The sequence below is a fragment of the Pan paniscus genome, chromosome 1, assembly GCF_029289425.2.
Source record: "Pan paniscus chromosome 1, NHGRI_mPanPan1-v2.0_pri, whole genome shotgun sequence".
Taxonomy (NCBI): Eukaryota; Metazoa; Chordata; class Mammalia; order Primates; family Hominidae; genus Pan; species Pan paniscus.
In genome coordinates this window covers 199,688,824-199,696,975 of record NC_073249.2, presented here as the reverse complement: position 1 = coordinate 199,696,975, position 8,152 = coordinate 199,688,824, and the positions used below count along the sequence as shown (strand labels likewise).

General features: G+C 47.3%; 1 pseudogene; it reads left to right on the top strand.

The window, feature by feature from the left end:
• The first annotated feature begins 1,410 nt into the window (after positions 1 to 1,410).
• On the top strand, positions 1,411 to 5,208 carry LOC100987052 (large ribosomal subunit protein eL20-like; annotated as a pseudogene).
• Positions 5,209 to 8,152: the final 2,944 nt, after the last annotated feature.

The window sequence follows — 8,152 nt, the reverse complement described above, 5'->3', positions numbered from 1 at the left end:
ACACCTGTAATCCTAGGTACTTGGGAGGCTGAGGCAGGAGAATCATTTGACCTAGGAGGCAGAGGTTGCAATGAGTCGAGATCGTGTGCCACTGTGCTCCAGCCTGGGCAACAGAGCCACAAAAAAGAAAGCTTGTTATTGATCACCTAATTTATATTTTCACAGAAATTTATATAGTGTTAAATTACAATTTACAAATTTGGGGGTCAGGTGGTGGTGGCTCACTTTGGGAGGCCAAGGTGGGAGGATCGCTTGACCTTGAGGCCAGGAGTTTGAGACTATAGTGAGCTGTGACTGCATCACTGCACTCCAGCCTGGGTGACAGCAAGACCCCGTCTCTAAAAAATAAAAATAACAGGCCAGGTGCAGTGGCTCATGCCTATAATCCCAGGACCTTGGGAGGCCGAGGAGGATTGCTTGAGCTCAGGAGTTCGAGACCAGCCTGGGCAACATAGAGACCCTATCTCTACAAAAAAATACAAAAGTTAGCCGGGCATGGTGGTACATGCCTTTAGTCCCAGCTACTTGGGAGGCCGAGATGGGAGGATTGCTTGAGCCTGGGAGGCAGAGGTTGCAGTGAGCTGACGTCATACCACTGCACTCCAGCCTGGGTGACAGAGCCAGATGCTACCTTTAAAAAGTAAAATTATGGCCAGGTGCAGTGGCTCATGCCTGTAATCCCAGCATGTTGGGAGGCCAACGTTGGTGGATCACCTGAGGTCAGGAGTTTGAGACCAGCCTGACCAACATGGAGAAACCCTGTCTCTACTAAAAAATACAAAATTAGCCAGGTGTGGTGGCGCACACCTTTAGTCCCAGCTACTTGGGAGGCTGAGACAGGAGAATAGCTTGAACCCAGGAGATGGAGGTTGTTCAGCTTGTGCAGTGAGCCGAGATCACGCCATCGCACTCCAGCCTGGGCAACGAGAGCAAAATTCCATCTCAAAAAAAAAAAAAGAAGTAAAATTGTATCTATATATAAAATAAAAATAATAATAAATAATAAAATATTATGTTGGTGCAAAAGTTATTGCGGTTTCAGACCATGAATTTTAAATCATTATAATTAGGCTCAAACACATCTTTATTAATCAAAATAGGAACCATTACAATCAACACATTTTTGCCAACGAGAAATAAGTTTGTTTATTCCTGTAGTGTAAAACTCTGTGCTTCAGGATTCTACGAACTCTTGGAAAGCATTTTCTGCATCCTGCTGGTTGTGGAAGCATTTTCTCTGCAAAAAGTTGTCAAGGTGCTTGAAGAAGTGGTGATGGGTTGGCAAGCGGTCAGGTGACTATGGCAGATGAGGCAAAACTTTGTAGCCTAATTCGTTCAACTTTTGAAGAGTTAGTTGTGTGATCTGCAGTTGGATGTTGTGGAGAAGAATTGGTCCCTTTCTGTTGACCAATGCCGGCTGCAGGCGTTGCAGTTTTTGGCACATTTCATCGATTTGCTGAGCATACTTCCCAGATGTAAGGGTTTCACCAGGATTCAGAAAGCTGGAGTGGATCAGACCGGCAACAGACCACCAAACAGTGACCAGAACCTTTTTTGGTGCAAGTTTGGTTTTGGGAAGTGCTTTGGAGCTTCTTCTCAGTCCAACCACTGAGCTGGTTGTTCCCACTTGTCTAAAATCCACTTTTTGTCCCATGTTACAATCTGATCAAGAAATGGTTGTTGCGTAGAATAAGAGAAAACAATACTTCAAAACGACAATTTTATTTAATTTTCGCTCATCTCATGAGGCACCCACTTATCTAGCTTTTTCACCTTTCCAATTTGCTTCAAATGCCAGATGACAGTAGAATGGTCGACGTTGATTTCCTTGGCAACTTCTTGTGTAGTTGCAAGACGATCAGTTTCGATGATTGCTGTCAATTGGTCGTTGTCATCTTCCGATGGCCGGTCACTACACTCCTCATCTTCAAGGCTCTCGTCTCCTTTGCAAAACTTCTTGAACCATTACTGCACTGTATGTTTGTTAGTGGTTCCTGGGCCAAATGCGCTGTTGATGTTGCAAGTTGTCTTCTCTGTTTTACGACCCATTTTGAACCCGAATAAGAAAATTGCTTGAATTTGCTTCTTGTCTAACATAATTTCCATAGTGTAAAATAAACATAAAATAAACAGCAAGTAATAAGTCATTAGCAAAAAAACATAAAGCAAGAAATGTCCATTATAATGATGTATAACATAGGCTGGGAATGGTGGCCCATGCCTGTAATCCCAGCACTTTGGGAGGCTAAGGCAGGCGGATCACCTGAGGTCAGGAGTTCGAGACCAGCCTGACCAACATGGAGAAACCCTGTCTCTACTAAAAATACAAAAATTAGCCAGGCGAGGTGGCACATGCCTGTAGTCCCAGCTACTTGGGAGGCTGAGGCAGGAGAATCGCTTGAATCCAGGAGGCAGAGATTGCAGTGAGCCGAGATTGCACCACTGTACTCCAGCCTGGGCAACAAGATCAAAACTCCATCTCAAAAAAAAAAAAAAAAAAAGAATTACTGGAGGCCAAACACAGAGACTTATGCCTATAATCCAACACTTTGGGGAGGCCAAAGCAGGAGGATCACTTGAGCCCAGAATTTTGAAGTTGCAGTCAGCTATGATCACACCACTGAACTCCAGCCTGGGTAAAACCAGCCTATCTCTCTCTTTTTTTTTTTTTTTTTTTTTTTTTTGAGACGGAGTCTCGCTCTGTCGCCGCCCAGGCAGGAGTGCAGTGGCGTGATCTCAGCTCACTGCAAGCTCTGCCTCCCGGGTTCACGCCATTCTCCTGCCTCAGCCTCTGGAGTAGCTGGGACTACAGGCGCCCACCACCATGCCCGGCTAATTTTTTTGTGTGTTTTTAGTAGAGACAGGGTTTCACCGTGTTAGCCAGGATGGTCTCGATCTCCTGACCTTGTGATCTGCCCACCTTGGCCTCCCAAAGTGCTGGGATTACAGGCGTGAGCCGCCGTGCCCGGCCTTTTTTTTTTTTTTTTAAGAAAAAAAAAAAAAAAGTCTTGCTCTGTCACCCACACTGGAGGGCAGTGGTGTGATCTTGGCTCACTGCAACCTCTGCCTCCCGGGTTCAAGCAGTTCTCTGCCTCAGCCTCCTGAGTAGCTGGGATTACAGGCACCTGCCACCACACCCAGCTAATTTTTGTATTTTTAGTAGAGATGGGGGTTTCACCATGTTGGCCAGGCTGGTCTTGAACTCCTGACCTCGTGATCCACCCGCCTCGGCCTCCCAAAGTGCTGGGATTACAGGCGTGAGCCACCGAGCCTGGCCAAGACCCTGTCTTTAAAAAGAAAAAAGAATGGAGGGAATTTTGTTACAATAATGTCTGTCACCCAGGCTGGAGTGTGGTGACACAATCTTGGCTCACTGCAACCTCCACCTCCTAGGTTCAAGCAATTCTCATTCCTCAACCTCCCGAGTAGCTGGGACTACAGGTGCCACCATGCCCAGCTAATTTTGTATTTTAGTAGAGACAGGGTTTCACCATGTTGACCAGGCTGGTCTCGAACTCCTGACCTCAAGTGATTCATTCACCTCAGCCTCCCAAAGTGCTGGGATTACAGGTGGGAGCCACCATGTCTGGCTTTTTTTTTTTTTGAGATGGAGTCTTCCTCTGTCACCCAGGCTGGAGTGTAGTGTCATGATCTCAGCTCACTGCAACCTCTGCCTCCTGGGTTCAAGCAATCCTCCCACCTCAGCCTCCTGAGTAGCTAGTTTACAGTTGTGTGGCACTATGTCTGGCTATGTTTTTCGTATTTTTAGTAGAGACTAGTTTTCACCATGTTGGCCAGGCTGGTCTCGAACTCCTGACCTCAAGCGATCCACCCGCTCGACCTCCCAAAATACTGGGATTATAGGCATGAGCCACCGCGCCTGACCATAGTAATGTCACTTAATTATTTGAATTCCTTCTGGGTTACAAGCCAAAAATGACACAGTGACCTATCACCCAAAGTTATTTTTAATGACAGCAGAATTAGAACTTCCTTTGCATTTGTTGAAAGCAAAGATCTGGCAACTGCCAGGTATGCAAAGCTCCTTGTTATTTGGTCGATAGAGCCCTTCACCTTTGATTGGTGCCCCTGGAGGTTTCCATTCTCTCTCCAGCCCCCAACCCCCAGTGCTGTAGGGTAAAATTCCTTTGCAAAGTGTGAGGAGGGAGGTGGGAAAGAAGCAGCACCTGGATGTCAGTGCCAATTCTCCTGAAGATGGATCATAGGAAAGAAAACCAATGGAGGTTGGGGACCTGGATGTCAATTTCCTAGAAACACAGGAAACTAATGGAAAAGTGAGACCTGGCCAGGCAGGGTGACTCACACCTGTAATCCCAGGAATTTGGGAGGCCGAGGTAGGAGGATCCCTTGAGCCCAGGAGTTGGAGATCAGCCTGGGCAACATAGTGAGACCCCTGGGAGTAGGGGAGCTGAGGCTCACTTGCACCTGGGAGGTTGAGGCTGCAGTGAGCTAGGATCGTCCAACTGCCCTCCAGCCTGGGCAATAAAGTGTGACCCTGACTTAAAAAAAAAGAGAAAGAGTCCTTTTGCGGGTGGCAACCAGCGCCGAGAGGACGCCACGAAGGCCTTGGGCACACTATGAGAGTACAAGGTGGTGGGTCTCTGCCTGCCCACCCCCAAATGCCACACACCGCCCCTCTACCGCATGGGAATCTTTGCGCCTAATCATGTCGTCTCCGAGTCCGGCTTCTGGTACTTCGTATCTCAGTTAAAGAAGATGAAGAAGTTTTCAGGGGAGATTGTCTACTGTGGGCCGGTGTTTGAGAAGTTCCCCCTGGGGGTGAAGAACTTCGGCATCTGGCTGCACTATGACTCCCGGAGCGGCATCCACAACATGTACTGAGAATACTGGGACCTGAACACCGCGGGCGCTGTCACCCAGTGCTACCGAGACATGGGCGCCCGGCACCGCACCTGGACCCATTCCATCCAGATCACGAAGGTGGAGGCGATCGCAGCCAGCAAGTGCCCGCGGCCGTCCGTCAAGCAGTTCCACGACTCCAAGATCAAGTTCCCGCTACCCCACCGGGTCCTGCGCTGTCAGCACAAGCCACACTTCACCACCCGGAGACCCAACACCTTCTTCTAGGTACAGGGCCCTCGCCCGGTGTGTGCCCCAAATAAACTCAGGAACACCCCGGTATTAAAAGAAAGAAAGATTCCAGACGCAGTGGCTTACACCTGTAATCCCAGCACTTTGGGAGGCTGAGGCGGGCGGATCACCGGAGCTCAGGAGTTCGAGACCAGCCTTGCCAACATGATGAAACCCCATCTCTGCTAAAAATACAAAAATTAGTTGGGCCTGGTGGTGCATCCCTGTCTGTAATCCCAGCTACTCTGGAGGCTGAGGCATGAGAATTACTTGAACCTGGGAGGTAGAGGTTGCAGTGGGCCGAGATCACGCCACTGCACTCCAACTTGGGCAACAGAGTGAGACTTTGTCTCCACAAAAAGAAAGAGAGAGACAGAGGCCCTGGGAGTTCATTGTAGAAGGAAAATTACAATAGGGGGGAAAGGGTGCGTTTGAGAAGGCACTCATCATCCCCTCCCATGCTGGCATAGGGTTCCTCTGGATGGGCACTTCTGTTTCTCATTCTGGGCTAGGAATTGTTTTCCAGAGAGTTCCCAGTGCCAGGGCATGGGACCTGCTCAGGAAATGGTTGATTCACTGGCTGCATGAATGAATGAATGAATAGCATTTGAAGGACAGGTAGCACTTGACTATAGGAAACAGGAGAATGAGTATTCCTGAGAAAATTAAAAATATAATTTAAAATTAAGAAATGAAGGCTGGGCACAGTGGCTCACGCCTGTAATCCCAGCACTTTGGGAGGCCAAGGCAAACGAATCACCTGAGGTCAGGAGTTCAAGACCAGCCTGACCAACACAGAGAAACCCGTCTCTACTAAAAATACAAAATTAGGTGGGCATGGTGGCGCATGCTTGTAATCCCAGCTACTCGGGAGGCTGAGGCAGGAGAATCGCTTGAACCTGGGAGGCATAGGTTGCGATGAGCTGAGATCATGCCATTGCATTCCAGCCTGGGCAACAAGAGCAAAACTCCATCTCAAAAAAAAAAAAAAAAAAAAAAAAAAAAAAAAAAAAAAAAAAAAAATTTATCGTAAAGATCACCTAATCCTGAAGCTAAATTATGAGTGAGGCAGGATAATAGGGTCTGGGGGCAGGGAACCTAAGGACTTCCTAGAACTAAATCAAATGGAAACACTTCAGCTATGACAGGAAATATCCTCTTCATTTACATGGGGTGTACATCAAGTAAATAACTTTGTAACTTTATTTCATTCTCTTCATTTACATAGGGACTACACCAAATAACCAATGGAAACCTCTAGAGGGTATTTAAACCCCAGAAAATTATGTAACGGGGCTCTTGAGCCCCTGTGTCCGGCCCCGCTCCCACCCTGTGGAGTGTACTTTCATTTTCAATAAGTCTCTCATTTTGTTGCTTCATTCTTTCCTTGCTTTGTTTGTGTGTTTTGTCCAATTCTTTGTTCAAGATGCCAAGAACCTGGACACCCTCCACCGGTTACATGAGGATGCAAAGGCATAAGAATGATATAATGGGTGAGGTGTGGTGGCTCACACCTGTAATCCCAGCACTTTGGGAGGCGGAGGAGAGCTGATCACGAGGTCAGGAGTTTGAGACCAGCCTGGCCAACATAGTGAAACCTCATCTCTACTAAAAATACAAAAATTAGCTGGGCGTGGTGGTGTACAGCTGTAATCCCAGCTACTCGGGAGGCTGAGGCAGGAGAATCGCTTGAACCTAGGAGGCAGAGGTTGCAGTGAGCCAAGATGGCACCACTGCACTCCAGCCTGGGCAACAGAGCGAGACTCCATCTCAAAAAAAAAAAAAAAACCCACAAAACAAAATATACTTTTTTTTTTTGAGATGGAGTCTCTCTCTGTCACCCAGGCTGGAGTGCATGGTGCCATCTCGGCTCACTGCAAGCTCTGCATCCCGGATTCATGCCATTCTCCTGCCTCAGCCTCTCAAGTAGCTGGGACTACAGGCACCCACCCCCACGCCCAGCTAATTTTTTTTTGTTTTTAGTAGAGATGGGGTTTCACCATGTTAGCCAGGATGGTCTTGAGCTCCTGACCTCGTGATCTGCCCACGTCAGCCTCCCAAAGTGCTGGGATTAGAGGCGTGAGCCACCGCGCCTGGCCAACAAAACATACTTTTTAGTAATTAAAAGAAAATCACCGAATCCAAACTCCGCTACCACCACCCACCACCCTACACCCAAATCTACTCAGTGCTCAAATATATCTAACACAAGCCATGTATATAATTGAACACATTCTGGTAACTACCAAAAAAGTAAAAAAGAAAGAGGTGTAATTAATTTTAATAATTTATTTAACTCAGCAAATCTGAAATATTATCTTTCAACATGATATGATTATAAAAAATTGTTATGGAGATTTTTTTTTGTATTAAACTGTCTTGCCGGGTGTGGTGGCTGACGCCTGTAATCCTAGTACTTTGGGAGGTCAAAGTGAGACAACTGTATGAGTCTGGGAGTTCGAGACCAGCCTGGGCAAGATGGCAAGACTCTGTCTCTACAAAAAATACAAAAATTAGTTGGGCATGGTGGCACATGCCTATAATCCCAGCTACTAAGGAGGCTGAGGTGGGAGGACTGCTTGAGCCCAGGAGGTCAAGGCTGCAGTGAGCCATGATCGAGCCACTGCACTCCAGCCTGGGTGACAGAGCAAGAACCTGTCTCAAAAATAGTCATCATCATAATAAATAATAAATTTTAAAAATCATCTCCATGTAGACCATTTCATGTGCTCATTAGCCACATTGGGCTGGTGAATGAAGCGCAGATTTACAGGGATCCTATTCCATCCTCAGACCACTCCGATAGGAAGCTTTCCACTAGATGGTAAAATAATGCTGACTTTGTTTCTTCTTTAGGCTTTTTCTGCAAAGTGCTGGGATTACAGGCATGAGCCACTGCACCCGGCTCCTGATTTTTTTTTTTTTTTTTTGTGAGACGGAGTCTTGCTCTGTTGCCCAGGCTGGAGTGCAGTGGTGCCATCTCGGCTCACTGCAAGCTCCGCCTCCTGGGTTCAGGCCATTTTCCTGCCTCAGCCTCCCG